We start from the raw sequence: 8,583 nt of genomic DNA, 5'->3' as shown, positions 1-8,583 counted from the left end.
TCTCAAAGGAGGGAGGAGAGAGAAATAGAATTTGAAAAAAATTGCACAATATGCCCCATTTTTAAAAAAAATAACAAGCGTTTAATTTAATTTAATAGTGGGGGCAAAATTATCCTAAATTTAATTATTAAGATTCAAAATGTATCAAATATGAGTTTAAAGTTCAAATTGCTCCTAGACCTATAATTCAAAATCAAATTACATAGCCTTATTGTCACACCCAGAAAATGCGACGCGAACGGCGTGTGAGCGGAAGTGCAGGCCTTCAGGTCGGAAACCGGATGGAACGGGCGTCGCTACCAAAATTTTGAGGTAAATCTTAGGAAACCAATTAAAGGAGGATAAAGATGGTCTACGAAATTAGTAAGTAGGTTCGGGAGTCGATTGAATGTGAAAAAAATATTAGGCACTCCAGAACACCGTTCATAAGAATGGTTACCTAAAGTTTGTTGTGCTAAAGTAATATGGTTTTAAAGTTATTTTAATTATCCCTTTTTCATGTGTTTTAAAAATGATGATAATAAAGTGGGAAACATTTATTTATTTACGAGGGAGAATATGACTCAGAATCAGACTCTAAAGCCTACGTACCCTATAATAGGGATCAAAGTCCACGTAATTCAAGCTTAAAAGTTTGTTGATAAAAATATTTTTTAAAGAGAAATTAATTAAAACCATTTTACAAATAAAATAATTTTTGAAATTTGATATGTGTGTTTTAAATTGTAAAAAGTAATTTAATTTTAATTATCTTCTTAATTTTTGAATTTTTGAAATAAAGAAAAGAAAAGTGTTTAGGAATATTATTTATTTTTATATTTTATGATTGAGAATTTAATCGCAATACTTGCAGAGCTTATTGGCTCATACGGTAATAGAATTATTCTATATATCTACAGAGATTTCACAATCTCACACAACAAAAAAATTTAACAACTTAATTTATTTATTTATATTTTTATGTATACTTTTAAGTATTAATAATAATTTTTTAAGCTTGTATGTACATATACACTTTTTCCAAAAATATTACTTATCATACCCTGTAAAGTCTTATTGACTTATACAGTAATATAATCACCTAAGTATCTGCAGAGATCACAAAATTTCACACGATAAAAAATTAAATAATATACGCTTAAGTAATTTTTAATTTAATTAATTTAACATAATATATATATATATATATTTTAAAAAAACTTAATTGCTATATCTGCAAAGTCTTATTGACTCATACGATAATATAATTATCTTAGAAGTCTACGGAGATTTAAAAATTTCATATAACTAAAAGATATAATTGGTAAATATGATTACAATTTAAATACATTAATTTGATTAATTAATTTTTCTAAATTGTGTATTTATACCATTATTTACAAAAATTATTTATTTATTATAAAAATTGAGAATCACTATATGTGCAAGAACTTATTATCTCACGCGATAATATGATTAATTTAAGTCTCTACAAAATTCTTGAAATCTCACATGAGACTTAAATAAATTATTAATTTGGATTATAAAAAGAGAGTTAATTTTAATGATGGGCCTTTGAAACCCATATCAGTTTTACTCCCATATCTGTGAAATCTTATTGATTTACACAATATAAAATTATTCTAAATATTTATAGAGATTCAAAGTCTCACGCAATAAAAGAATTAAATAATATTCACTTAAAATATATTTTAATGTGTAATTATATAACATATATTTTTAAATATAGAAATCTTAATCATTATACCTGTGAAGCTTTATTGACTCACACGGTAGTAAAATTATCCTAAAGGTTACGGAGTTTTAAAAATCTCACATGACTAAAAGACCTAATAAGACAATATAATTATAATTTAAATTTATTAATTTAATTAATTAATTAAAAAATATTTATTATTTTATTTACAAAATTCATATAAAATGAGAATCGTGATATCTGAGAGGATTTATTATCCTACACGATAATGTACTTAATTCAATTCTCTAAAAAAATTCTTGAAATCTCACATGAAACTTAAATATTTTATTTATTTTTTAAAATTATAAAAAGAGAGTTAATTTTAATGTTGAGCCATTAAAACCCATTTTTTTAATATATATAGATTTGATCCTCATACTTATGAAATCTTATTAATTTGCGTGACATAAGATCATTTTAAATGCCTGTGAAAATTCTTAAAATTTTACACGACAAATAAGTAACAAACAAATACATACTCACTTATTTTTATTGGATCTCAATTATAAAATTCAAAATTCATCCAAAAAAATTGGAACTCCTTTCCAATGGTGACATAATGAGCATGCAAATAAATAAAGAAGATAATCCTTTGGCATTTAGAAAAACTAACTTATAAACATACTGATTACTAATATTTGAAGCAAAATATATACAAGAGTTTATGGAGTAAATTAACAGCTATCTAGTTTTGTGACTAAAGAGATTTAAGAGAGAAATCTTACTATCAATTCAGATCGCAACCTTCAAAGATCAGGATGGGAATCAATGCTCTTTGGCAGGAGGAAGAGATAGAGAAACAAAAAGAGAGAGTATGTGTGTATATGCGTTTCTAGCTGATCCTGCTACCAAACATGCTTCTGCTCCCAGAAATGTAATCCAAGAGAAAATGAAGAAGAAGATGGCGTAAGTGGTGCAGCAACTAGTGACAAGCCCTTTGCCAAAACAGAGGCATCTGGTGACACCATGAACCACCTCCTGGCTGACTAGCAATAGAGACAAGGCTACAGAAGGCTCCCCTACTCTCGGTCTCTTCTCCTTCTTCTCTCTCCTTTGCATTTCGCTCTCATTCTTTTCCTTCTCAGATTCCCTCTCTCAAAGCTTCTCTCTCATTCTCAGTGCTTCATCCAGACTTCTCTCTCGGTCTCTCCCTCACTCTTTTCAGTTCTCTACTCTCCTTCTCAATGCTCTCTCCTTCCTTGGCTTTCCTCTCATCCCCGTGCTCGATTTTTCTTCTCTTTTCCTATGTGCCTCTCCTCTCTAGTTTTCCTGCTTTTTTCGTCTGTCTCGATGCTCTATTTTTCTGCTCTGTGCTCTCTCTCTAGAAGTCCCCCCGCATTCTGGTCTCTTCTTCTCTCTCATTCTCCGTCTCTATTTAGGCTTCTTCTATGCTCTATTTTTTTTCTCTGTGCTCTCTCTTTAGAAGTCCTCTCGCATTCTGGTCTCTTCTTGACTCTGTTCTGACATGCCTTTCCTCAATTTTTCTCTCTTTCTTCTAAGTTTTTTGATCTGGCCAAAAGTCCCATGACTGGCATTTCTCTGCTTGCTTTCTTCATATGCGTCTTTCTCTGCATTTTGTCTAGCATTCTTTGTGCGTGCATCTGGCGTTCTCTTGCTTTTCTCATTTTCCGTGCACGTCTTCTTCATATCTTTTCTCTACCCACATGAGTGTGTGTCTTTGCATGGCTATCTTTCTGTGTGTTTTTCGTGTGTGTTGCGTCTTCTGCGAGTCTAATCTCCATACATTTTCTTCATGCATGCATGTCTGGCAGGTTCTTTTTTTTGGCATTCTCTGCTCCTCTGTTTTCACCGAAGGATTTGTCTCATTTGGGCTGTGGTGAAACGCACAGCCTTATATTTTTTTTCTAATTTCTTTTCTTTTTTTTTTTACATTAACACACACACGTATATTTTTTAAATGAAAAACAAGATTTAAAAAAAGAAATTTAACTTTTAAAGTTGACTCTCAATATTTTTAAATGATTGAGATAATTTGGAAAGAGATTTTAAAATATTTAAACAAGATTTTTTTTATTTTGTTAAAATATAATCCAAAAAAGGATTAAATTTTATTTTTATATTTTTATATTTTTTGATTATTTTAATGAACTAAAAGAAATAAAATCCTAACTAAAAAAGATTATCTAAAATAAAATTAAGCCCTATCAATTAAATTAAATTTTTTTATTTTGAAAATATAATCCTAAAAAGGATTAAATTTTATTTTTATATTTTTATATTTTTTAGTTATTTATTATTATTTTTATTAAATTTAAAAAATGCACGAATAAAATACAGTGTTCACACTTATATTATACTAGTTATAATTTCCAATTAAAGCACAAGAAATGATTTACAAATTGAGGCAAACTTTAGAAAATAAAGCATCAATTTTTCCAACAATACTTGACCAAGAAAGAAGCAAGGGCACAGATATGGTATGACATATAAGTCCTTGCTAGGGCTGCACAAATACTAGACTGGACCAGGTTAAATGCCAACCCAAAGTCTAATCTAAATGGAGACCGAGCTAGAATTTTTAGTCTAAAGACTGGTCCAGTCTCGTTGGACCTGGGACCTGGACCGGGTTGGACTTGGTCCACCAGGTAACTGGACCAGTCCAGTTTCTTGAATCCAACTCTCTCCAAAAAAAAAAGGCCTTTATATCACCTTTCCTATTTACTTGCATCAATATGGCATGAAAACACAAAAGAATATATATGTTTTGCATATGTTTCTTTTTTCCAAGTCTTGAGCTAAAGAGGAACGAGAGCATGCATGAGAGTGACGCAAATACATAAACTAAGTAGACACTTGTATTAACTTAGCAGTATATACAATGACAATAGATTAATTCGTTTCTAATATTAAGACAACTTGATACTCTACTGTCAAATTACATTAAAAGAAATGAAACACTGAAAGAAAAAATTGAAGACCCATATGACTGCATAGATGCTAATCCAAACATCATATTCCCCACACGTTCATGGTACTATTTGTTACCTCCAGCTCTCGTCAACCCCCTCAAACATGCATGCTAGATAAGTCCTAAGTAATAAACTCATTAATATATTCATATTCAGAATATATACATCTCACCCAAGAACAGAACCTGCTATTGCTATCCCAGGTATTACTGGTGGAACTGCTATTACTGTTAGCCCTCATTATTACTCCTTGGCCTCATATTGACTCATCTGGGTCGGCATCAACGGACTTAGTCTACTTAGTCAACAATTCAACATTTCATTGTCAAGCTCTATAGTCTATCCAAAAAAATGACTATCCACATATTCTAGCCAACCACATGATATAGCTAGCTAGCCAAAAAATAAGCATTAGCCTATCAAACTATCATCATGCTTCTTCACATAACAAAAAACTAGTGAGATTTACCCAAAATATATCCAAAATATCTGAAAGTTTGAAAGTTAACAAACATAAGCGCCATACAACATCAAATGACGTTCACACAACCATCCTCTCCAACATCAGTAACACTAGAAAGATCTGAAAAAATATATAAAATATAAATAGTCAATGGCATTACATCACAAAAAAAAAACAAATACAATTGAAACATATAATAATTCATATAAAATATAAATAGTCAAAATCATCATTGCAACACATACCAGTCTTCACTACATCCTCGGTCTCCTAAAAATTATCAAATTCTTGAAGCATGGATGCAAATTCAGAGATGGATTATCCAAGAAGCAGCCAATTTTGAGCACAGATAAGTGCTTCAATTATCTTTGGTGATAGTGAACTCCTCTAAGAGTCCACCACACGTCCTCCTGTGCTGAAGGCCAATTCAGAGGCCATTGTAGGCATTGAAACAACCAAGACATCACGTGCCATCATAGAAATAACCTTGTATTTGCTAGAATTGGCTCTCCACCATGCTAATATATCACAATCATCATCAACAGGGGTATCATCAGCAAAATTAGATGAAAGATATTTATCTAATTCTGATTATAGGTCTAATGAGGTTTTTTCTTTTTGAGATGCTAACCACCTGCGACCTGGATCTATACCCCCTTGGCCTTCAAGCATTGAACAGAAGTGTAAAAGAAGTAGCATTGCTTAGGGTACTTGTCCCTAGTCCTTTAGAATACTTATCAAACATACGGTATAAGACATCTTTGATCTGAATTTTCATGGCCATACAAGCTTTAAGATCAAGAAAAAGCTGCTTAAATATATGATTCACATAAGCAAGCTTGTACTGAGGATCCAAAATCACCGCTATAATAAGCAAAGGATTCATATTCTCTGTTTGACTCCCAATATTTTTCATACTTGTTTCTCATACATAGGGACATTTCCATAAGCAAAGGATCAACATTCACAATGTTCTCTTCCAACAACTCATGAATAAGAGCAATTTGATGGAAACAAGTGTTAGACGTAACATTTAGTGAACTTGAAAACATCAAAGTTATGTCATATAATACCTTCAAAAATTTGAGAAAGACACATGCCTTATTCCAATCACTAGCTTTAGGAGGGCCTTCACGCGTAGTGCCTCTAATGAATTGCCCCATATAATCTTCATCTGTATCTTCTAGGCGTTCAAAAGCCTTTTGAAACTTCAAAGTGGATTTCAACATCAAGTAAGTTGAATTCCACCGAGTGTGAACACCGTATTTTGTCCGGGCATTTTTTTAATTTAATAATAAATATAAATCCAAAAAATATAAAAATACAAAAATAAAAGTTAATCCTTTTTAGAATTATACTTTAACAAAATCAAAAAAATGTTGTTTAAATATTTTAAAATCTCTCCTAAATTATCCCAACCATTCAAAATTATTAGGAATCAATTTTGTTTTTAGATTTAAATATTTTTAAATTTCTCTCCTTAAATTTTTTTTATTTAAAAATATACATATGTGTATGTGTGTTTTAATTAAAAAGAAGAAGAAAATAGAAACCAAAAATATACATGGCTGGGTACAGCCAAAACAAAAATTCACGCCTACGATGCAGAAAAGAAATGAAAAACACACACAACAAAAGGCAGGAAAAGAGAAATACACTCAGAGAAATAACGCAGAAAAACAGACAGCACACAAAAACAGAGCAGAAACTTCGGCGCATACAGAAAACGCAGCAGAAAGGAAAAGCAGAGAAGGAAAGCAATGATTCACCTCTTCCATCCCCTATATAAGACCGAATGAAAAACAGAGGGGGGACGGTTTTTTGGACTGAAAGAAAGGAAGAGAGAAACAGACAGACAGAAGAAACAGAAAACAGAACACAAAAAAACAAAGGAGAAGAGAAGAGAAGAGTGACCGAGAAGGAGAAATAACAACGTGAAACAGAAGCAAGAGAGGAGGAGCAAGAGACCGAGAGAGGCGAGTCATTTTCTGGAAAAACAGGAACTGACTAAGCCGAGAGAAGACGAAGCTGAGACGTGCTACACACAGGAGGAGAGAGAGAAGAAAGCTGGACGTGAAAACTAAAAAACAGAGACCGAGTGAGAATGTGCACAGAAGGAGTGTGAAAGCAGGAAACTAGGACAGAGAGAAAGAGGAAACGAGATCAGAAAGAGAGGAATCTACTCGACTGGTAAGACGAAGCTGAGACGTGCTACACACAGGTTTAGTAGTCTGCTTGTTTAAAAATTTGAAACTCTCGGTTTGATTTCAGTTTATTAACTTCCAAACAAATTTCATATTTAAATACACGTCCTTCATTTTTTTTAGTTCTTAAGTAAAAATCAATGTGATTGCTTTTTTTTTCTAAAAAAAATATAAATATAATAATACTAATAATAAAAAGAGAGAGTGTGAAAAAGAAGGATAAAGAGATTGCAAATAATAATTTTGTTTGCTACCATAACTAAGCTTAATAAAATTTTAGGTGTAATCTCATTTCAAATAAAGAAAAAGTTAGTGCAATTATTAAGGCAAGGTCTTTAAATATGTGTTAAAGCATAAAAGGACACATCAATATGTGTGGGCATGTTTTTCATTCCCATTAGTTCTAAGGTCCTTTAATTGTCAATAATATCACACTCATATTGTATGACACTTTCTATGATGATCACATGTACGATTTCAATTATTATGACGAGCCTATTTTATAAAAGGAGGAGGTGAGAATTTGATCCTTACCCAATTGAAAAGATATAAAATAAGTAAGAGAAAATTAGTTTCTAATCACTTACTTGTCGTGTGAGATTTTAAAAATTTCCACAGACATTTAAAGTGATCTCATGTCACGAAAATCAACAAGATTTCACAGATATGAGAGCAAAGCTTATATGTTAAAACTAACTCTCCTTTTATAATTCAAATTAAAAATTTATTTAAGTTCCATGAGAGATTTTAAGGATCTTTATAGGGACTTAAATTAATCACATCATCGTGTAGGACAATAAGCCCTCGCAGATATAGTGATTTTCAATTATTATAGATAAGTAATTTTTGTAAATAACCATATAATATACAATTTAAGAAACTTAATTATCCAAATTAATGTAGTTAAATTGTAACCACATTTACCGATTATATCTTTTAGTCATGTGAGATTTTTGAGTCTCCGTAGGCTTCTAAGATCATCGTATTATCGTATGAGTCAATAAGACTCTGTAGATATAACGATTAAGTTTATTAAATATATATAAATTATATATTAAATTAATCAAATTAAAGATGTATTTATTTAAATCTAATTCCTTTATCGTGTGAGATTTTGGAATCTTCACAGATATTTAAGATAATCATATTACCGTATAAGTCAATAAGGCTTTACAGGTATGTTGATTAAAATTCTTCAAAACATGTATCTACATGCTAAAAAAAAATTATTATTAACACTTAAAAATA

This window comes from Prosopis cineraria, unplaced genomic scaffold (genome assembly GCF_029017545.1).
Source record: "Prosopis cineraria cultivar Desert tree isolate PC_DT_omini unplaced genomic scaffold, ASM2901754v1 PC5, whole genome shotgun sequence".
In the NCBI taxonomy this organism is placed as follows: Eukaryota; Viridiplantae; Streptophyta; class Magnoliopsida; order Fabales; family Fabaceae; genus Prosopis; species Prosopis cineraria.
Note: the sequence above shows the minus strand (reverse complement) of the source record.